Source organism: Nomascus leucogenys, chromosome 17 (genome assembly GCF_006542625.1).
Source record: "Nomascus leucogenys isolate Asia chromosome 17, Asia_NLE_v1, whole genome shotgun sequence".
NCBI lineage: Eukaryota > Metazoa > Chordata > Mammalia > Primates > Hylobatidae > Nomascus > Nomascus leucogenys.
In genome coordinates, this window is record NC_044397.1 from 51,356,456 (window position 1) to 51,379,754 (window position 23,299).

A 23,299-nucleotide genomic window follows, 5' to 3' on the forward strand; every position below is an offset into this window, starting at 1 on the left:
ACCTCACTTCTCATGGCTGAAGGTTTAGCATTATTATTTCCATTGGAAACAACAGAGTTAAGGAAGAAACCAATAATTTTCCCCATAAAGGGGATGAAGGAAGTAATCAAAGGATGTGACATTTCAATTGTTCCTTTAAAGAGAAGCATATTTTTGATACGTAAAATGTAAGCAAAAGTACATCTCAAGCGCTAACAACCACATGGCTAAAAGCAAGGAGGCATACATGTTTTTGGCATCTTTAATGATCACAAAATACTAATAGTGGTAACATTTTTGGAAAAATTACTATGTGCCAAGCCCTGTAATGACTGATTCACTTTGGATTTCACATAAATCCAGCCCCCCAACATGGTAAGAATATTTTTCTTCTTTCTAATCTCTGTTTACGTCCCCTCCCACATCCTGCTTTGGGAAAAGGAATAGTTGCATTTGGCAAACTCTGCAGAAATGTTAAGTGAGATGAAATGAGGAGAGACTTTCGGATGGGGGCAATTAGTCAGTCTCTTTTTCCTTTCAAGACACTGGGAGGTGTAGATCGAAGGGAAGCACTCACTGATGGGAGGGAAGGTTTGCTGAGGAAGCTCATGACTAAAAGCCTAAGAATAGTAGTTTTTCTATACTGAAATTTTAGGTGCATTTATTAACTACCACTTATGGCAAAAAGGCATTAATTGAGCGCCCATAAAGTGCAAGGAATACTAACAAAATTCAACATGATCCTTGCTCATAGAGATCTCCTGGTGGGGACACTGTGTTGCACGTTGTTTGGGTTGTTTGGTAAGCTATCTGTTCACATGCCTGGCTGGCTGACTGAACGAGGAGTTGACGCCTGTGCACAGAGGAGTGCAGAATGGCTTTGTGGGCATCGAGCACAGAGTCAAGACCAATTAGAACCTCTATTTGCAATGAAATGAGCAGATACATGTGTTTTATATCTGACCAAAAAAAAAAAAAGAATATTTAGAAAGCATCTCTGTAGGTGATGTAGTTTTTGTTTGTTTGTTTGTTTGTTTTTGGTTTTGGTTTTTCTTTTCAGATAGAGTTTTGCTCTTGTTGTCCAGGCTGGAGTGCAGTGGTGCGATCTTGGCTCACTGCAACCTCTGCTTCCCAGATTCAAATGATTCTCCTGCCTTAGCCTCCCAAGTAGCTGGGATTATAGGCACCTGCCACCACACCCTGCTGATTCTGTATTTTTAGTAGAGATGGGATTTCACCATATTGGTCAGGCTGGTCTCGAACTCCTGACCTCAGGTGGTCCGCCCCTCTGCCTCCTAAAGTGCAGGGATTACAAGTGTGAGCCGCCGTGCCCAACATAGTTTTAATGCCAGTTTTTGCATTGCATGCTCCATTACTGGAGCCTGTCCCCAGATAAGTACCTGCTTGCCCAGAGCATGGTTATAGAGGCTGCACTGCAAGGGAGACAGTAGTGAGGATGAGCCACTCTGGTCATTTATTTTGGCCACATGGAGGTGAGAGGAAGGAAACATTGTAAGAGGGAACAAGATATCGCTAATACAAAAATGCTTCTTTTTACTTGTCAGCTGAGATTCCACGTGCAGTGAGGTTTCATTTTCATTACACAAATATTTAAGGAAGAAAAATTCCTGACAAGTCATATTAAGAATGTAATATATTTTATTAAATATTAGTATTTCATTAAAGAAAGAAATGGTAATGTCAAACATTACATGAGAAAGAAAAAATAGCTCAATGCAAATGAAAATTTAATCAAATGCATACAAATTAGAAGCATTTTAAAATATGTTAATTAAAATTACAGGCTTTATTCCCAGTTTATGATTTACTATCCTGGAGTGCTGTTCACATGTAATGAAGGAGGTACTATTAAACAAAAGTATTGAAAAATAACATCCCGTTTACTCACAGGCAGTGGTCAGAATTGAATCACTTTGCTCCAGATTCCAGACTGCAGTACTTGGCAGCTGTTATTAAGAGCCTCATGTCCTTTCCTCATGTCTTTGCACAACTCAGTTCTTTTTCTCATTGTTCTCTGCATGCCAACCGTTGCACATCATCATTCTTACATCTGAGTCATCAGCACAGAATAGGGTATTCTAGGTGCAGGTCAGCAGAAGTGTCCTGCAATGGAGCATAATGTTCCTGCTTCATGACATTATGTCCATATTGTAGCTCAAAAGTCTATTAGTTTCCTTTTGGCTCAAGTCTTCAGACAAACTACTATGTACATAATTTGGCCTCCCATAAAATTGCAACTTTTAGAACTTTGCCAGTATATCTTAACATATTAAAATTTACATACTCTCAAGTAATGACATGAATTATTTATTGTTCCAGGCATTTGAAATCATACAGGTTAGCAAGGAAAATATTTTGTATATTAAGTATATGACATATATAATTATGTACTAAATTAAGAGTGTTATTATTGCTGTTGCAAAAATACTATATACGATGAGTGTATTAAACAAGATAAATGCACATAAATTTTTTCTTTTTCTTCCACAGTATAGACCTCCCTTTGAAGATTGGCAACCTGGCAAGGGAGATCATTTTCCAAACTCTTGAAAACATGTGAGGACTCACGACCTGTTACATCAATGGAACATGAAGAGAATTGAAGTGTTTCACTTCTGCACCAGGGAGCCTAATGGAAGAGGCACCCATCCACTCTCTTTCCTCATCCAACAGCCAGGTGGAAGGATACCAAGCCTTTAGGAGAAGGCAAATCCCTGTGATGGGAGAGGCCTGAGCACCTCACAGTGTGTGGAAGCCAACTCCTCACCAGGAACACATGCAGTGGCCCTATGTGTGCAAGGCATTCATCTCCATTGTTAGAGCTGATCTTTTGGGTTATTTTGTAATGGCAGTTAACATTACCTTGTTAACACAACAGAACACTGTCAAAGGAATGCTCTATGGTGCCAACCCACTATTGCCTTGAAATAGAGATTACTTTACATATCAGTCAGAGGTCTCCAGAGAAACAGTAGCAGTAGGATAGATGTGATCTTCATAGATAGACAGAAAGATAGATAGATAGATAGATAGACAACTAGACACAGATAGATAGACTACAGACAGACAGAGAGATAGATAGACAATGAGACAGATAGATAGACAGACAGACAGAGATAGATAGATATAGACAGATAGACACAGATAGATAGAGATAGATAGATATAGAAAGACAATAGACAGATAGACAAATAGACACAGAGACAGACAGATAGATAGACAGACAAATAGAGATGATAGATAGATAGATAGATAGATGATAGATAGATAGATAGATAGATAGATAGATAGATAGATAGATGATAGATAGATATTTTAAGGATCAGATTGGCTTATGCGGTTGTGGGGCTGGTAAGTCCCACATCTGTAAGGTAGCCTGGCATCTGGGAACTCAGCAGGATTTCTGTGGTAAGGTCTGGAGGCAGATATCCTTCTCTGAAAACGTCAGTTCTTGCTCTTAAGGTCTTTGACTGATTGAATGAAGCTCATCTGTATTATCAAGGATGATTTTTATTTTACTTAAAGTCAATTGATTGTAGCATTTATAAAATACCTTCAGATCACCATTTGGTTTAGTGTTTGGCCAAAGAACTTGATACCATAACCTGGACAAGTTGACACATGAAATTAACCATCGCATCCCCTCCCCAACCGGCTCACACTGAGAGCCAACTCCATCCTTACCTTTGATTAGGTGGGAATGGACACCTGACCCTGGGAAAATCCAGCTGGGGCCAGCAATGTACATCTTGTGACCTAAAAGGAAAAAAATATATATTGTACCCAAAGTATTTTTTGCAGTAATATCCAATTCGGAAATACGAAAGCTGGGTAAACAACCAGGAAGGCAAAAGGCAGAAGGCTTTGTAACTTTAAGCCAGGGCCAAGACAATCAAACTTACGTAACAATCGGCATTATGAGAAAGCAGCAAATAAAAGGTTTTCAACCACTGAAAAGGGCCTGGCTTCAAAGAGCCTCAGAAATGACATAAGATAAAAATGGAGACACCAGGAAAAAGGATGATGATGCTGTCTCAATGCTAATTGCAGCCTCCATGAAATCTATCGTAATTGAAGTTTTATTTTCAAATAACTTGCATATCCTGAAAGCAACTGCTAGTGCCCAACTAGTGATGGCTTGAGTATCTGCTTTTCTTTCAAACAAAAAGCCCTGAGAGAAGCCAATAGGAAAACTTTGCTAGAGGAAGTGTTGTTTAATCTCAAGTTTGAGAAATAAATGGGTGCAGTAAACAGAGGCAAAATTTCAAACACATTGTGCATTTTCCTGCCATTCCAGTCTGCGCTCCACTTTACAAGGAAAAAGAGAGGGAAGGTCCAAAAAAGAATTCTAAGGAGGGTATGATTTATGCTGTCAGCAATGGGAAGCCATTGAATACATTCTAATACTTGGGAGATAGACAATACTCTGTTAACACTGATTAATCTTGAGTGAGTACAAGGAAGAGGTCATTCAGTTTTCACTTTTAAAAAATTTTATTTATTTATTTATTAACCTATTTACTTATTTAATTTAATTTTATTTTTTTGAGACAGACTTTTGTTCTTGTCACCCAGGCTGGAGTGCAATGGCAAAACCTTGGCTCACTGCAACCTCTGCCTCCTGGGTTCAAGCGATTCTCCTGCTTCAGCCTCCTGAGTAGCTAGGATTACAGGTGCCCACCACCACGCCCCACTAATTTTTTGTATTTTTGGTAGTGACCGGGTTTCACCATGTTGGCCAGGCTGGTCTCGAACTCCTAACCTCAAGTGATTCACCTGCCTCGGCCTCCCAAAGTGCTGGTATTACAGGCGTGAGCCACTGTGCCCAGCCCAGGTTTCACTTTTAAAAATAATTGTCATTGGATTTTCTGTGAAGTAAGCATGCATTTTTTCAGTAAATATAATCAAAACAAAAATTGCATACTTATCTCTGTAAAATATGATACAAAGATAAAAAGTAAAAAAATCGCATGATAAAATGAGCAATGCCTTTAGAATTAATGAATGTAGATTCAAAGCAACCAGAATGTCAGATTTGATTTACTTAACATCTTTCTGGAATGTGTGGCTAGATTGTGGTGGTGTAGAGATGCACACAAGCCGAGGCGTGAGTTAGAATTGGTGCCACAGTCTAGGGTGACGCAAGGCCATGGAGAGCCAGTCTTGGTTCTGGGCTTGTCTGGAGGATGACAGATACAAAGCACGTCAGCTAGGCTTCATGATGCTTTCCACCAGCTAGAGTGTGGGAGGAATGACAAACGGAAGCTAAATATGGCTTCCAAGTTCCTGACTTCAGCAATTAAGCTGATATTAATTATTTCTCTCAGAAGATAAATGCAAATGCAAATATGTTATGGATAGCTTACTTCAAAAGAAAATGCAATAGGGTTGTTTTGAATTGAACAAACACATATAAATTCTCAAGTAATTAGGAATAAGAACTGGAATTACAAACGTTTTTAAAACGTTTTAAAAGATTAAGAGAGTTGCCCTCGACAGTGCTCTAAAATTTTGTTTTCGAGAGAGCATATATGGGGGTTTACGGTTGTAATACGAGGAGGGAAGAGAGAATACAACGAGCTGCTCCTTGCTTACTTTTTATTCTTTGCGACAATTCCAAGGAATTACTGGATATTGAGTTGCTTGGATACTACCATGTGAAATGCAGACTTGCTGTGACCCCCATTTAAGTAGTGGAAGTTGGAGAGCTGCACCTCTGGAGTTGGCTGAACCTCAAATCAAACTGCCCGAAACCAGAGCTCTAACGCTGACGAGTTACGTGTGTTCTGCTTGCTAGTGTCTTGATTGGAACACATTTCATTTTAAGTCATGTACATTTAACATAAATATTTAATCAAAGTTGTCAAGTGTGCTTTGAAGTATCAGGCAACAGTCATTTTTCAACTCAGGTGTCTAGACTAATCAAACTTTAAGAAAGAGTGCAACATTCAAAATGACACCATCATTTTATTGAATCATTCCAGTTAAATTTGATTTCAGTGCAAAAATCACAACATTTGCTTTTCTCTGATAGAAATGCAGCTCAGAGCTATAATTTTCATTTTGATTGAAGGGTATACAGCTTGTGGTGTTTGGGGCTCCACATGAAGTTCAAAACTATGTAAGTCTCATTCAGACCCATATTCTGTGACCTTTCCTTTCAACTGAGACAGGAAAGGGGAAATTTTTCGACACCAATTCTCTACCTCCCCACTTTTGTCAGGCTAAATTTCTGCTCTGCTGAAAGAGATAAATCTTTTGCTAAAGCTGTTGAACTGCACAGATAATACCTCCAAAATATTATTCTCGAAATATCAAGAGAATGATGTTATTGGAGGTTGTATCATCCTTCACTGAGTCCCAGAGTTGAGGTGAAGATTAAGTTAGATGATATACACGGATGCTATTGATGGAATCACTATTAGAAAAAAAGAAACTATAAAAATGTTCAACTTCCATTACAATGTTATTGAAAACAGCATTTGTTTGTTTGTTCCACTAACTTTTCTAAAATTCTTTAAAGAACATATTTGATTATATTGAGATACACACTTTTTGATATTGCCTGACTCATAAAAGAGGTAACTTTGGACATTTTAAAAGTATACGAGTTTTCAGTACTAACAGATTGTTAAAACTGAGTTGCTTTGGTTTGGGGCAGAATTTTTATTAAATAGTGGTAAAAATGAAAATCAAAAGAATGTTTTCAAACCTAAGTGGAGAAGATTTGGTGTAATTTCCCAGCAATAAGTCCCAGGAGAAAGCCTTGCCCAAGATTTAGCCAATGGAGCTATTGCTCACTCAAGGTCTTGGTTTTTTTCCAGCCCAAATGTATTTCTGTGACCAGTGCATGGGCTAGTGTGACAGGAGGCAACCAGCCAGGTAAAGCTATGACAGTGAAGTAATGACATCAGGTTCAGAGAAGGAAAACTGCATATACTCATATGGAACAACCAGTAAATAGATCAAATCCCAAACAGCATTATTCACAAGCCACATGCAGAGGACGTATGCAGAGGATGTGCTCAGCATTGGGCCACATGTTCTATCCTGCCAGGTGCAGTCATTCCTGCTCAGTCAATTGAGGTCAGTTGCTTTCCATCAGAGGGGAGTCTGGTCGTCAAGTCCCCAGGAAGTCGTGTGAAATCAACAACAGAAGACAGAAGGTAGGCTGGTGGCATCTGTGGGTTCTAATGTGCAAAACTCTAAAATCCAAATATCTGGAAGTCCAGAATTGTCTGTGTAAGTTTGAGGCAAAGCTGAAGAGGAGATCAAATGACTAAGAGAGGGTAAGCTGGTGTCACCGGGTCAGGAAACGAAGATGGCGTGGCAGTGAGGATGTGTCCTGCAGGGCTGGGGCTGGATGGGTATGGGGCAGAGGAGTCACAAAGCTGGAAATGCACGCAGCCAGAAGATAGGTTTCAAAAGGCGACATATTTTAACATGTGTTATAATTTTGTTGACCAGTTTGAAGCTGTTTTCTTTAAATTGTGTAAGCTTTGGCGGACCCGCTAAACCTAGACACAGCCCTGAGTACATGTGTCTGGAGAGGATTGGATGTTTGCGGGATGAGAATAAAGCAACTCACATCAGACTATAGCCTCTTAAGGGCAAGGCATCCCACCAGTGCCTGTTAACAGCTCGCTTCTGCAGAGACATGATGTGGACATTGACTCTATCTGTAATGTATTTTGTAATTTAAGTTAATATTTAGCATTTTTATCAACCTTGGCTTGAGGACATTAGGCCACACTGAAATGGCAGATTTAAAATAATGTACAACAATACTAGGCAATTTAGATGAAACATTTTATTTGCCATTATTAAATGTAAAGGAAAGATTGTCTCTTATCCAAAATGCTTAAGACCAGAAGTGTTTTGAATTTTGGATTTTTTTTTTATTTTGGAATGTTTGCATTATACTTCCTGGTTGGGTATTCTGAATCCAAAAATCCAAAATCTGAGTTGTTCCAATGAGTACTTTTTTTGAGATCGTCTTGTCAGTACTCGAAAAGTTTAGAATTTTGTAACATTTTAGACTTGGGTTTTTTGGATTTGGGCTATTCAACCTGTACCAGTTTTGTACCTGCTACTATCCTATGATCTCATATCTCCTCCTCCCTTGTGTGGCCAGCAGACTGTGAGTAAAAATCCATGGGGTATTTCTGTGTTCATGAATTTGGGAGATGATTCATCCTAAAAGACAGCTCAAGTCCTCTTCAAGAATCCTCCAGCTTTCTCATTTCCTGAAGTTCTATATATTTTCATTTGCTACTGAAAAAGCAAACTAAATTTTATGATTTGCTGTTTATTGAAGCTTGTGTTTTTCTCTGGAACATTGTTTTATGAGTGCGTGTGTATGCATGGGTGTGTATAGTTTACATGGGTATGTATAGTTTACATTGTACAATTTGCTTGTTGACTTATGTTTGTGTATTTCTATTTTAATAGTTCCATGGAGCAGAGGTCTTAATTATATCAGGCTGATTCATACATTTGACATTTTGTATTTTACACAAACTTAGTGCTAATGGTGATCTATTTTTTTCTTAATTTTAGGTAACTGAAAATTAGATTTGATTTTCCCAGTTCAGAGAGTAACTCCTTTATCAAGTTTGATATAAAGTGTTTCTTGATATCAAATGAAAGTTATTAATATTGACCTTATACCTTTAGAGAATTGGGTTTTGGAATTTAATAAATATTTTCGAAAATCATAGGTAGATTTTACCGAGTATGTGTATACACAGCCCTATATGATTTTGTTATTGATGCACTTTCTCAATGGCTTATTCCCATGCATTTTGAGAATGAAAGCTTTAGAGGCATTAAAAAAAAAGTAAGCAGCAGAATCCTATTGACTTGTCAGCCAAAGATGAACTCATTTTCTTCAACTCCTAATGCTCACTGACTAAAATCCATTTTTTTTTTTTCAGAAATCAAGGACTAAGGAAGGATGTTTTTCAAGAAACACTGCAACGTACAGGTTAGAGAACATTTAATCAATCCAATGATTGGAGATAATCCTATTACAACAACAATCTTATCTTGGTTGTTTCCTAACAGGAATGAAAGAAAATCTGAGTGAAAAACACTCCCAAAATTTAAATGATAAACTTACATTTATTGAAATAGTAACTCAAAAAATGAATCGAAATTGATGGGTATTTTGTACTAGTTGCTAGGGATACAAAGATGATTAAAATAAACTCATTTTAAAATCTGTTAAACCTGTAAAATAAAATAGATTAAAATCTGTTCTTTGAAGAATTAGATAAATATGCAAAATAATAATTAGTATAGGAAAAGTGATAGTTTTGGGTTAGGGCAGGTGTGTAGGGGAGCACTTCTCAATTTTTTTCTCTAGGTTTCTCACTTACTCTCCAAATGTCAGTGTGCCTCAGGATCTTATCCCTGGCCATTTTCCCTTTACAGACTATCAGCAAGTCTTGCGTGAGATTAGTCTTAATTGGCAGCTATAAGCTGAGAGTGTCCACATCTTTATCTCCAGCCCAGATTCCCTGCTAAGGACCAGCCCCACATATTCCACCTTGCATTAGCCATCTGCCAAGTAGACAGCCAAGACCCCTTTCATGTTCGTAATGGAGAAACAGAACTCATCATGCCCAATTCTTTCTCTCAAATTTATGTCCTCTCTGGTCTCAATAATTTATTCATTCTACACAAACACACACACACATGAATGCACACGTGCACACATATATAACTTAAGTCAGATCCAGAATGATTTATTAAGAATAAAAGTTTAACAGAACAAAATATGCATTCATGGAGCTTATAATTTTTTTTTTTACACACAAAACTAAATTATCAGTCACTATTCTGATAAATAATTTGAATTGTGGAGAGTTCTAATCAAGACTAATCAAGACAAGTAATAGTCATCCAGGTTACTTAGCTGACATATTACTAGCTTTGATGGGGAAGTGAAGAAAGAACTCTTTAGTAAGTTATATTCCAGTGATCAATCATCCCCCATCATATTTTATTATAATTGCATCCCTTATCATATCTGTGATTATCTTGATAATTTATTTGTTTACTCCAGTGGTTCTCAAAGTGTATCCCATGTATTCATAACACTTTCTACAGGTTTACAAAAATTGAAAACAATTTTTAATTATACTAAGCCATCACAGTCTGCGATGGCTCAGTGCATGTCGGTGCAGTGGCAGCAAGCTGTACTAGCAGGTCATTGAACTCTTCATTGGCAATACTAGCAGTAAAACAAACAAATAAATACATAAAACCAGTTTTACTTAAGAATGTCTGTTGCCCGTGAGCGGTGGCTCCCGCCTGTAATCCCAGCACTTTGGGAGGCTGAGACAAGTGGATCACCTGAGGTCAGGAGTTCAAGACCAGCCTGACCAACATGGCAAACTCTAAAAATACAAAAATTAGCCAGGCATGGTGGCATGCACCTGTAATCCCAGCTACTTGGGAGGCTGAGGCAGGAGAATCGCTTGAACCTGGGAGGTGGACTTTGTGGTGAGATGAGATTGTACCACTGCACTCCAGCCTGGATGACAGAGCAAGGCTCTGTCTCAAAAAAAAAACAAAAAAACCAAAAAAACAAAAGAATGTCTCTTGATGAAGCATAAAAAGTTAATTTCACTGTATTTTGAGCTATTAGTACCTGTATTATTAATGTCCTGTTCTATGAAATAGGAAGTCTATGTTAAGTACTTCCACAGCATACCAGAGTATGATGGAATTCTTGAGGAAAAGTGCTTGTGAAATTAAGTTGTGAGCTGGACTAGAGACTTTTTCATAAAAAATTATCTTGGCTTGAATAAAGCCAAGATTCTTTATTTCTTGAAAATGAATAAAATGAGCCTATCATAAAACTGATGGTATTTTGTTGCCAATAATAAAATTAAAGCTTTGTATCTGCTACCATTGACAGCTTCCCAAGATTTAAAGCCTTTTTGATGATATTTGAGATGATACTAACAAATGCGATTATATATAGTGTAATCAAATGTGTCAACATTTGGAAGATCTTCATAAACCTGTGATTCATTATTTTTCAGATGACTAATACATGATATTACAGAATCATGAATGGGTAAAAGATCCATTCAAAGTGCCAGATGAAAGGATTTGTATATAACAGAGTCTGGAAAGATATGACTTCAGATCCCACATTGCAATTCATTTTTATGAAGCTGCCTCCCTTCAGTGTAATATCAAAGAATAGCTGAAAGGCTATTAAAATATGCCTACCTTTTCCATGGTAGATTTTCTTTATACACTTCATCCAAAACAACATATAACAATATTTAACGCCAACACAGATATGAGAATCCAGCCATCTTCAATGAAAGTAGATGTTACAAAGATTTGCAAAAATGTAAAACAAAAACACTCTTTTCATTGTTTTAATTTTTTAAATGGAGTTATTTTTTCATAAAAATATTTTCATGTTAATGTGTAATTACTTTCCTGTTATGTAGAAATAAATAAATAAAATCTTAAAATGCCACAGTGTTAATTCTGACTACAGTAAACATCAGTGGATATAACTCACATAAACAAAAGTTTTGATGAGATCTCAATTTTTAAGAGTATAAAGTGGCCCTCAGTCCAAGGAGTTGGAGCAGTGCTCACTGGCCAAATATGCTGTCTCTCCCCATTAGAAGGTAAGGATCATGAGAAAAGGGATCTTGCCTGACTGCCACCACTTTTATCTCCACTTTGTGGAACACAGCTGGCAAATAGCACTGAGAAGCATTTCCTCTGCAGCTGTCCATGCTTGCACATCTGGTTTTAATTCACCACACCCCAGTAAATACTGACCTGAAGGCCAGCAGCTTCTTTCCAGCGGTTGGCTGAGTCATTTTTACATGCCATGTCCAGGCCACTCAAATATCTCTTCTTCTTCCCTGGCCTAATCAAGTTATCACAGAGCACATGAAAGCCAGGAAAGAAGAGATGATATTTTAAAGTTCTACAAATATTATTTCTTTATTTAGGAAAAATGTACTTGCTGATGATCAGCCACAAAAATGGAATCCAAACTTGATTGGAATACTTTAAATTACCCCACAGTTTTTAAGCATAGGGTCCTGGCAGAACTTTTAAGAGTTAAATATATCTGCCAATTTCTTTGTCTAATTATATTGAAGATCGTATTTACTTTTCCTACCCATGTATATTGTGGATTTGTAAGGACTGCCTTTCTAAGAGTTGTCACTTCTTATCAGTTGAAACTTCAGAAATGGTGTAGGCTCTCTTAATATATTCCTATTGAAAATTACTCTGCAGTGGTGTTGTAATCCACAATTAATTGTTCACAATTTGATTTGGGATCCACAGGAGGAAAAGGTGAAACATGACTTCTAAGTAGTTATGTTTACCATTATGGCTTAATGACGTGCGTTAGCCATACAGATGCAAAAGTGACATAACCTAGGGACCAGATTCTAGTACTTTATGCATAGAAGCAGCCAAGTGATTCTCATTAATGTTTATAGAAGTCAAACCCACGGTAAACCTTAAGGCAATGACTACAACATATTGCCTGGTGTTCTTACAAGTAAATACCATCTAAGAGAGAGTAATTTGGCACATGAATTTCAAAAATGACTTGTTATTCATGTGAACACCCACTGGAGATCAAAGCACATCTAAGCACAAATAAAAGTTTCCTAGTTTTAACTAGTAGTTAGGAGTTTTTAAAAGCTGTAACTCAATAGAGAATGTTTAAGCAGAATGATGATCACAAAAGTAGTAGCACATATCTGCTGCAGTGACTAAATATATTTAGGACCTAATTTCTTTTTCCTTAAATCTGAAATATTGACAGATTTTCTACTATGTACTTGAGAATGAGAATAGTACTACACATAAGTTGCTAAGTGTAAGGATGATTATTTTTTGAATGTCTATCCTAGAAAGCTAAAAAGAACAGAAACAAAGTCACAAAAATAACTGTTTATAAACTGTGTACTTAAAAGGAAATTTGATTCTGTCCTTTGGCCTGGCTGGGAATAAGCTGGGAAGCTGTTACTCCATCCTAACAACAAGTGAAAAGCTGAATGAACTGAAAATCAACAGCCCTTCTTAGACCCACAGAAAAGTGAGGTCTCAGGACAAACCACTATGCTGAAAGTGGAGAAACAGACAAACAAGTAATGAGAATCACAGCATAGCAAAGCAGAAATCTCTGTAGGAAACAGTACCAGGTACTTCACGTTATACTTTCAACAAAAAATTACAAGGCCTACTAAAAGGCAAAACATACAGCTTGAAAAGACAGAACAAGCATCAGAACCAGACTCAGATATGGCAGGGGTGTGGGAATTGTAAGATTAGGAACATGAAAGAATAATGTTAAAGGCTTTGTTGGAAAAAGTAGGCAACATCCAAGAACAGATGGGCAATGCAAGCAGAGAGTTGGACATTCTAACACAGAATTAAATAAATTCTAGAATCAAAAACACTGTCACAGAAAAATTTTAAATGCTTTTAATGGGCTGGACATGGCTGAGGAAAGAATTTTCATACTTGAAGATATGTCAATAAAAACTTCCAAAATTGAAAAGCAAAGCAAAAAAAAAGACTGAAAAAAAATGGAATATTAAAGGATTTGAGACAATTACAAAAGGCGTAACATAGAAACACAGGGAATGCAAGAAGAAAAAGAAAGAGAAAAAGGAACAGAAGAAATATTTGAAATAATAATGACTAAGAACTTCACCAATTAATGTGACACCAAACCACAATTTCAGGAAGTGGAGAGAACACCAAGTAGGATAAATGCCAAGAAGAAAAAAAAGGACAAAAAGAGAGAAGGAAAAAGCCCTACACTTATATTCAGGCATGTAATATTCAAACTGTGGAAAATCCAAAATAAAGAAAACATACTGACTGAAGCCAGAGGGAAAAACATCTTATTTATAGAGGAGTAATTATAAGAATTACATCTGACGTCTCAAAAACCAGGCAAGCAAGAAGAGAGAGTGTGAAAAATTCAAAGTATTGAGGAAAAACCACCAGCCTGTAATTCTGTACCATGCAAAATGACCCTTCAAAAGTGAAAGAGAAATAAAAACTTTCTCAGACAAACAAAAACTGAGGGGATGTATTGTCAGTAGACCTGCCGTGCAAAAAGTGGTTTTTAAAAACTTTCTTTAGAGAGAAAAAAAATTATACAGATCAGAAACTTGGAGCTACATAAAGAAAGGGAAGATTTAGGGAAGAAATAAGTGAAGATAAAATAAAATCTTCTATTTCCTTATTCTCAATTGAGCTAACAGACAACAGTTTGTTCAAAATAATAATAACTGATATATTCTATGATTATAGCTTATGTGTAAGTGAAATGAATGAGGGTAGTGATACATGGCATGGGAGGGAGGAATTAGGAATATAATACTCTAATACACATATGAAACATGTAAAGTAGAACATCTCTGTATTATAATATTCCTTTAACACAAGAAAATGTGCAAGGTGTTATAAGAGAGTTAAAACAGCGAGAAGTAATTTAAATTGGGTGGCTAGGGAGGGCCTTTCCAGGAAAGGGTATTTAGGATGAGACTGGAAGGATGCATCAGTTAGCCAGATGGAGAGCTATTGAGTGTTGTGAGCAGAAGTAAGAGAATGTGTCAAGTACCATGCATTTTGCCTCATGAGAGACACTGAAATAGAAAGAAGCTGTGAGATAGAGAAAAGGAGCCCAGGGCAAGCTAGAGAAGGAGGTCGATTCAGGTCCCGCGAGGACTTTTAGGTGATGGGATGTTGCTGTGTTGGATTTGATGAGATGTGCTAACCTGGGGTATGACATGATCTTAGTTATATTATAACATAATTATGTTTGCTATGTGGAGGATTGATTAATTGTCACAAAGCAAGATTGAAACTATAAGGAACAATTAAGAAGCTACTGTGTAGTTTCTGTGAAAGGTAGTGGCTATTTGCTGTAGGTACTTAGAAGTGGTGTGGAAAAAAGTGAATAGATTTACACACACATATACCTGACATAAAAACAGAATCATTATTTCTTGGCTTATAAATTTCTAGCCATATTAGTTTTACTATAACATTGGCATAAAAGAATCAGGTGACGAAGATCAAATTTGAAGACTCTAGAGCATGCTCAGGCCTTGTTACAAAGTAATGGTAAAGAATACTTTGTTCTCTAACAAAATAACTGGAACTTTCAGTTCGGTTGTAATTTCAGTAGCATACGTTCTAAGTAAAATTTTCTTTCTAGATAATCTCTGAAATCATCTTTTCTTTCTTTGAAAATTTGTCCTTTAAAACTCTACTTCAAGGTTCTTTCTCATTTTCTTCTATTGGTGACATGGCCTCATTTTCTGTCAAGGAACCAACTGTTCTAAATTTCTTGAATCCCTGGCAATGTCTTTGAATCTTTCCTATTTGTCATCTTCCAAATTTAACCATTTACCTTTATCTTCATATGTAGCTCTTACCACATACCTTCAATGCATTTTTAAATGATATAGTATTTTTCTTAAGTCCATGCTGCAATAAATACCCTGGTACATGCCCCCGATGCACTTGTGCAAAACATCCCTAGGGTATCTCATTGAGTAATTCTCAGCTGGCAGCCACGTGCTCCAGGAATTCAGAAAATACTATCTTGCTGTCTCTGGCTTCCGTTAGTATATCGGGAAGCTCATTGTTGGTCTAATCACCATTCTTTTACGGAAAATCCCTGTTCTCTTGGCTGTTTTAAATGATTTTCTTTGCTTTGCCTGTTTTGTAGTTTTATTCTGTTCTTTCATGTACCTGGTGTGATGTTTGTTAGCTTTCCTGAATTTAAAGATTCATTTTGCTCATTAATTCTAAACAATTCTCATGTGTTACCTCTTAGACTATGATCCCACTCCACCCCTAACCTGTTTCTCTCCTCCTAAAACTCGGATCAGTAGTATGTTTGACCTTTTCATTTTCTCTCCTATACCTTTCCACCTGTCTTTTATATGTTTATTTCCTTATATTTTGGTTGCCTTCTACATAGTTTCTTCAACTCTAACTTCCAGTTCAGTAATTGTCTCAGATGCTGTTTATTATATTGCTAGACATTCTGCTATGCTCTATTCCCAGTCTGCCTTTTCATTTTTAATCAAAACCTTGTTCATTTAAAAGTCACATTAAGGAATCTTACTGCATAATCTATAACTGATCACTCAAAAACGTTCTATGAAGCGCAACCATAAAGAAAAACCCATAGATACACCGAAAATAGAATATCCTTACAGTTGCCTCAGAAGAAAGTCCTGTGTACAACCTCTGCCCACAGAATTAAATTCTGACCCTCCCACTTCCTAGTGAGGTGATTTTGAAAAATTCCTTGACCATTCTGAGTCTTAGTCTTAATATCTGTATAAGGTAGTATTAGTTCCTATCTCCAAAGAATGTGGTGATGATTAACTTAGCAAACATACTTAGTATTCAGAACAGAAGGTGGAAAACAGAAAAAAAGGAAATATGAGGAAAAAGAATCAACAACTGTTTTTTTTTAAAGTCTCATTTAAAAACTACAGATTTCTCTAACAATGGCTCATTGGCTCTGTTAGCCTTTAGAAATAACTACATAGCAAATCACTAACAGAGGAATAATTAAGTCAAATTGTGAATAACTCATTACTGCAGAAAAAATTAAATTGAAATTTTTAGAAAAAGCTATATGACAAAAAAATTACCCTTTATTACAATGTGAGAATATCTGAAACATTTAGATGGGAAATCAATAATACATGCTAAATCAAGCCATTGCTGTGGCTGCTCACAATCCCATGCTGGGGTAGCATGCCTCTCTATGTGGGTTCTGGAAAAGAGGTTTGTTATCCAGTAGTGATGACAGCCAGGGGCCCCAGAGAAGGGAAAGACATCAAATGAGAAATGCATCCTCCACATATGAGCTGGGAAATGGGCCTCAACACTGCAACTGTTGTGGTTTGCCCCAATTCAGCTGTGCTGGACATTAGAAGCAGGGGCCAGACACCTCATATCCACCGAGAATGTAACTGAGTCTGCTTTGCAAGAACCTCAACTTTAGATTCACACAGCACAATTATCAAAATAGAAAGCAAAGTTAAAATTCTTCCCAAAACAAATACCCTGCCCAGATGGTTTTATAGGTGATTTTTTTAACCAAACATCCAACATGCAAATACTTAGAATTTTATGTAAATTCTTCCAGAGAATAGAAACAAAAATACTCAGCAATTTTATGAATATAAAAGATGCCACCCTTAGGTACTTAGTGTGAGGCATTTATTATGTCTGTGTCCCAGTAGAAATATTAAAGAATATTTGTGGCAACATTGGTTGCCATGGCCTCAAGGGGAAACAGTTCAAGTGTCTAACAACCAATGAATAAATTTTGGCTTATTGACATAATATATCCAGAGTGGAAAATGGTGAATCAAAGCTAGACATCAGCCTGGACAAACTCAGAAATCTAATGCTGGGGGACAGAAAAAGAAAGTCACAGAAGGGCTGGGCATGGTAGTCCCAGCACTTTGGGAGGCTGAGGGAGACAGATTGCTTGAGCCCAGAAGTTCGAGACCATCATGGGCCACATAGCAAGATCCCTTCTTTACAAAAAAATACAAAAAATTAGCCAGGCATGGTGGCATGCCCTGTAGTCCTAGCTATTCAGGAGGCTAAATTGGGGAAGACTGTTTGAGCCCAGGAGGTCAAGGCTGCAGGGAGTCCTGATTGTGCCACTGCACTCCAGCCTGGCCTGGGTGACAGAGCAAGATCCTGACTTGAAAAGAAAACACACAAAATGACTGCTTTATTGTAAGGTCAAACCAGGCAAATCTGAACAACATATTGTTTAGAGAATCATTTATAGGTGGCAAAACCTTTAAGGAAATTCAAGGGAGTATTTCAGAGGAACCTAGGCTAGCAGCTATTTGCCTCAGGGTAGGGGTGGGGAGGTGATGTGATGTAAGGTGTGCAGGGCAGGTTTTAAAAGAACTGGTGACATCATTTCTTTAGATGGATACATTGGTTTTAGCATCATTCTTTAAGCTTAAAATATACTAGATAAAATGTTTTGTAATTTTGATATATTTAATAATTAAAAAATAATAAAAGCTAGAGGACATTTGAAGGAAGCAATTTAGACAGTTATTCCATATGTCATTATGATATTATGACGATGGCTCCTTAGTCATTCATGTTCTGAAATTCAAAGCATTTTTAATTTCTTCAAAAGTAAAGACAAATAAAAAATGTTTTGCCTATACAATTGGCTGAACAATTTGGAATATCTTTGCAGAGTGGTTTTAATTCAAATTCAAATTAAGTGGATTAACTGTGTCCTCTCTCACAGATAAATACTTCCTTTATTTCCTCCATGTTGTACTCTAAGCATTTAAACTATTTGCTTTCAGAAAGCTATTATCTTTCTTGGCATGATAGACAATTTCCAAATATTCCTGGTCATATTCGTAGATTTGAATGAGCCCAATTGACATCCACATCTTATGTGTCTTCTGAGATATTAACTGAAGCTTGCTTCAATCTCTGACTCTACAGAGAATTCCAGTGGATGTCAAATGAATGAACTGGATGGAAATGCAACCATTTAACAGTGAGCCAAAATAGGCCCTTTCCCTGAAAGTGATTTTTAGAAACAGTGTTCTCTGAAGCAGAACATTCTGGAGTATTATGTCCCTTAAAGCATTTGGGTCCTTTAGCTTAAATGCATATCTCTCCTCATAAGCCATTACATAGCTTAAAATTCTGGAGTGCAAAAACTTGTTGCTTATAAATAGCATATTTATGTGTTAAATATCTGCAGCTTATGGGCCTTCATTCCTTTTTTATTCTTATTGCCCCGAAGACAATTTCTAAAATGATTTTAGAGATATGGAGTAGTAAATGAGGTATTCCTGCGAGAGAGCCTGAAGTGAAAGCAGTTTAGTTTGAAATGTCCCAAGTAATCATTTGGTTTTATATGTGTGCTTCAAGGTAGGTTAAGGTGGGACAAGAGAATGAGCGTTTGCTCTTGCACCTGTAATTAAAATGGCAGAATCTCAGAGTTTCCTGGAATAGAATCTCATGTCAAGTTACTAAGAAAAATATGGTGCACTTTTGGCATTACAAGCCAGCTATTGACAATGTGATGCAGATTTTGAATGAACAATTTGTTTTGTATTTCAACATAATATGCTTATAAAATCACAAACTATTTGTATTAACAACTAAAATATTAGTTTCAGAATTTATTCATTTTCATATATATTAATTTTTCAGTGATCAGCACTTAGCTTTGGTTCCTGCTTTTCAGCTTGCTAATTGGTCCAAAATAAAATCAGGATTTAATGAAAACTATGTTCTTAACGGTTTGAAGTATGTGATTTTCTTCTGGTTAAAACAAAAGAAGAGAAATCTTATGTGAACAATCTATGGTCTGAAACATTTACTATGGTTTTATCTTAAAATAATGTAATGGGTTACTGTGTCTACTTCAACAGCCGCCTTGAGGCTTTGTTTGTTTGTTCAAATGGCTACCATTAGTCAAAGGAGACAGGCATAGTCAGCTCATTACAGCCTTAGCTGATGTACTAATGTAACTTCTAAGTTGGCTTAACATCAAACTTTCAAAATGCTTAGCTACTAAACAATAATTTTTTCTTACCTGTATTTAGAAAAAAATGAGGATTTTGATCCTTTCTATATGGAAATGATGAACTTTAGTAGAAGAAAATTCTTTTTATTTATTTACAATTACTAAACTCTACTGCTTGTAAAACTTCAATTGGAAAATAATGTTTAAATCTTGTAGGTAGATATCTGTATGTGTATTTCTGAATTTGAATATGTGTATATATATGCATAATGGCAGAATAAAGTAATTTAAATTTAAAATGTAACATAGATATGTAATATATAACAAACATATAAATATGAATGTAAATATAATAGATACATAAACAACATATGTACAAACATAAATATAAATATAACATATACATATAAAATATATGTAAATACATATAAAATAAAAGTATTTTTTACATATAAAATACCTTAAAAAGATTTTGCTTCAGGCTAAAGATTTTATATGAGTATTTATATTTCTACCTTTCTAACTTTAATATATTTAAAGTGACAGTTCTTTGCTATTTTTATATAATTTTTGAGTATTAATTTACCATTAATGTGTTATTTTCTTGGTATCTGTAATAAGAAATATATATAGTGGTCTTTACCCTCAGGTCTTTATCCTGAGATAGAGTTCTTAAAATCCTTGCAGTAGGGGTGCTGGAGGAACCATTTGTTCTGTATTTGTTCTTTAATCCTAGTTTCTGACACAGAGCTCCTTTGTAATGTACTGAGTGACAAAACCATCTTTTGTTCTAACAGGGTGGCTCTCAGTGGGCTCCTGGATAGGCTTAGAGTGAGGGCTGGTTTTCCAGGGAACAAACCACCTGTGTAATGAGGGGGTTGGAACTTCCAGCCCCACCTTCTAATCTCTAGGAAGGGGAGAGGAACTGAAGGTTAAGTTGATCATCAGTGGACAATGATTTAACCAACTACGACTGCATAATGAAACCTCCATAAAAACCCAAAAGGCTGAATTCAGAAAGCTTCCAGATTGCTGAACACATAGAGATGCCTGGGGTTGGCTCCAATTCAAAAAAGGGCATGGAAGCTCTGCTTCTCCCCACATTTCTTGCCCTGTGCATGTCATCTGTCTCTCTGGCACCTGAATCCTTTGCAATGTCTTTTATGATAAATGGGAAAATGTAAGTGTTTAGCTGAGTTGTCTGAGTTGCTCTAGCAAATTAATGGAACCCAAGGAAGGGTCCTGGGAACCCAGGTTTATAGCTGGTCAGCCACAAGCTTGGGACTGTCACCTGAAGTGGGGGCAACCTTCTGGGGCTGAGCCCTCACTTGTGGGGTCTGGAGCTTCCTCCAGGTAGATAGAGTCAGAATTGAACTGAATCACAGGACACCACGCTGGTGTTCACAGAAGCATTGCCTGTGCTGGTGGGAGAAACCCTCACATACATTTTGGTAACCAGGTAAAGTGTTGCATTGAGTGTGATTGACTGTGTAAGAATGTAGGGGGAGAAACAGGTTTTCTGTGTGTTTTTTTCTTCAAATTAATTTATTATGAATGCGTAGACGTGTTATTTCATTGAAATTTTTCCTATGTTTCTTCTGAACCCCTGAATTAAATTAAATGTCAACTATATAGACCAGCTCTATGTGAAAAAGTTCAGTGCCATCCAATATTTCTTCTGCCTCTCTGCTGTCTCAGACAATCGATCCTGCCATCCCTCAGGAAACTTTAGACAGGGACTATGAGAGTCATGCGTTGTGAGCATTTCCCTAAGTTTCTGTTGTATGTATAATTATAAGGCCATCTAAAACATGTGTACTCGTTTCAGAGGAATCTGTGGTTAAAAAACAGAACATGTAGAATCTGTTCTTTTCACTGAGCAATAATTTTAATAATCCGAAAGAACACTGACAGGTGGGGTTTGGAGAATAGGAGACTGATGTCCCCGATTTTCAGGAGAGCATGTTGCTGACACCTAATCAGACACCCATGACAGAGCTGGGCATGTTATCATCACACAGAAATACACTTGAAGTGATTTTTAATTTGGGGTGTATTTCCTACACTGTTGAACTTAAGTAACCCCGCAGTTGAAATGTTTAGCATTATGTGGAATATTAAGTGTCAGTGACTCAAGAGTATTTTAGATTGCATTTATTATAAGTGAGTTCTAACTGCCATTCAATCTTGTAATAGAGCTCTCATTTTAATTATTTGTACTTTGCTCTGTACAAAATAAATAAATATAGTTTCTAGTTATACTAAAGCAAATTTTATGTCTAAATAATTTGTATATTGACCTATGATTATATTTATAACTCTTTGTTTAGAGACGTGTAATACAGTAATTTTACCATGTGTATAATAAACATTTGTTTACAAATGGAAAACAACAAAATGTATGGGTTTTAAAATAAAAATGAAAAACAAGATAATTTTTGTTTTACCTTAGTTATCTTTCTTCTTTCCTGTATTTTTTGTGAGTTTATCAATGATAAAGTGAATTCTCCGAATCTTCCTTGTAAAATACTTTTTTAAAGTACTATATACTTCTAAAGAGGCTTTATATATTTATTCTATTTTCATCTGTGCTTATTTATTTATGAAACACATGAAAATAGATATAAAAGAAAAGGCATTAGTGTAAAAACTGTTATGAATTTGCATGAGTGGATATGCACTTCATTGTTTTAACAAGAAAGGTATAAGCCTTTGTTTGTACATTTGTGGTTGCTTTTTGCCATTAAGGCTAAAGTATAGGAGGTGGTGTATTCTGTTACTTGGCTCTCACATATCCTTTTGTGTAGCATCCTGTATGCTGAGAACAGGTTTTGCAGACTGGAGTTCATGACTCCTGGAACCTGGAAGTGGCTATGGCCAAGAGCACGTCGTAGGGTAAAGGCTGGGCTGGTGGACACTGCCTTCCACAATAACCTCTAGACAAATCACTTTATGTGCAGATTTGTTGACTTTCTGAAGGTGAGTGAGACAGAGTTAAGCGATTCTTATTCTTACACTGGTATCATTGAAGTCAACTGTTAATATCTAATTCAAAACCATAATATTTTAGCTTTATTTGCCCCGCCCGGTCAGTTGTCCGAATGGTAATGTTTCAATCCTATGTTTTTTCTTCTTGGTTATTTTCCTAATTATGATTGATTTTATACTTTGAATCTATGTGCAGCTCCGAGAAAATGTTTTACCAAGTGGGAAATTTGTAAAATATACTAAAAATTCATAAATAATTTATGACTGTTTTGTAGCAATGTAATCATTCAATACATGAGATAACTGCCAAATACTTGTTTTATTCTTTTGTTCTCTTTCTTTCTTTTTCTTTGTCCCTGCAAAGTTATCATTTAAATATACTCTTACTTCTGTTTATAAAATATAACACACATTTATTTTGGAAAGATTAGAAAATAAAGAAAATATAATAAGCCAACATTTTAATCCAAAATCCCTTCACTCAGAGAACCTCTGAAAACATTTTGTTTAGAGCGTTTCAGTTTTTCTCCCTTTAAAATACACATGGCTCTCACAGTACATTGTAATTTCATGTCTATATTCAGCTTTATTCATACAACAACATAGCATGAGAACTTTCCCCTGTGTTTATATATCACAAGAGCTAGTTTTGCACAGAATTTAACTAAGAATTCTCCTCTTACTGGATTATGATGCTATTTTACAGTTTTAACAACTTTCAATAATATG

General features: G+C 36.3%; 1 long non-coding RNA gene across 2 annotated transcripts; it reads right to left on the reverse strand.

Moving 5' to 3' along the window:
- Nucleotides 1-1,626: 1,626 nt before the first annotated feature.
- On the reverse strand, nucleotides 1,627-20,346 carry LOC105737772. 2 transcript variants are annotated; one of them, XR_001113455.2, is made up of 3 exons: nucleotides 20,226-20,346; nucleotides 3,685-3,756; nucleotides 1,627-2,103 (listed from the first exon to the last, which is right to left on the reverse strand). It is a non-coding gene; the product is annotated as an uncharacterized LOC105737772 (long non-coding RNA). The 2 variants fall into 2 exon arrangements; XR_004026519.1 differs by having other exon boundaries at nucleotides 1,627-2,571.
- Between the last annotated feature and the right edge of the window lie 2,953 nt (nucleotides 20,347-23,299).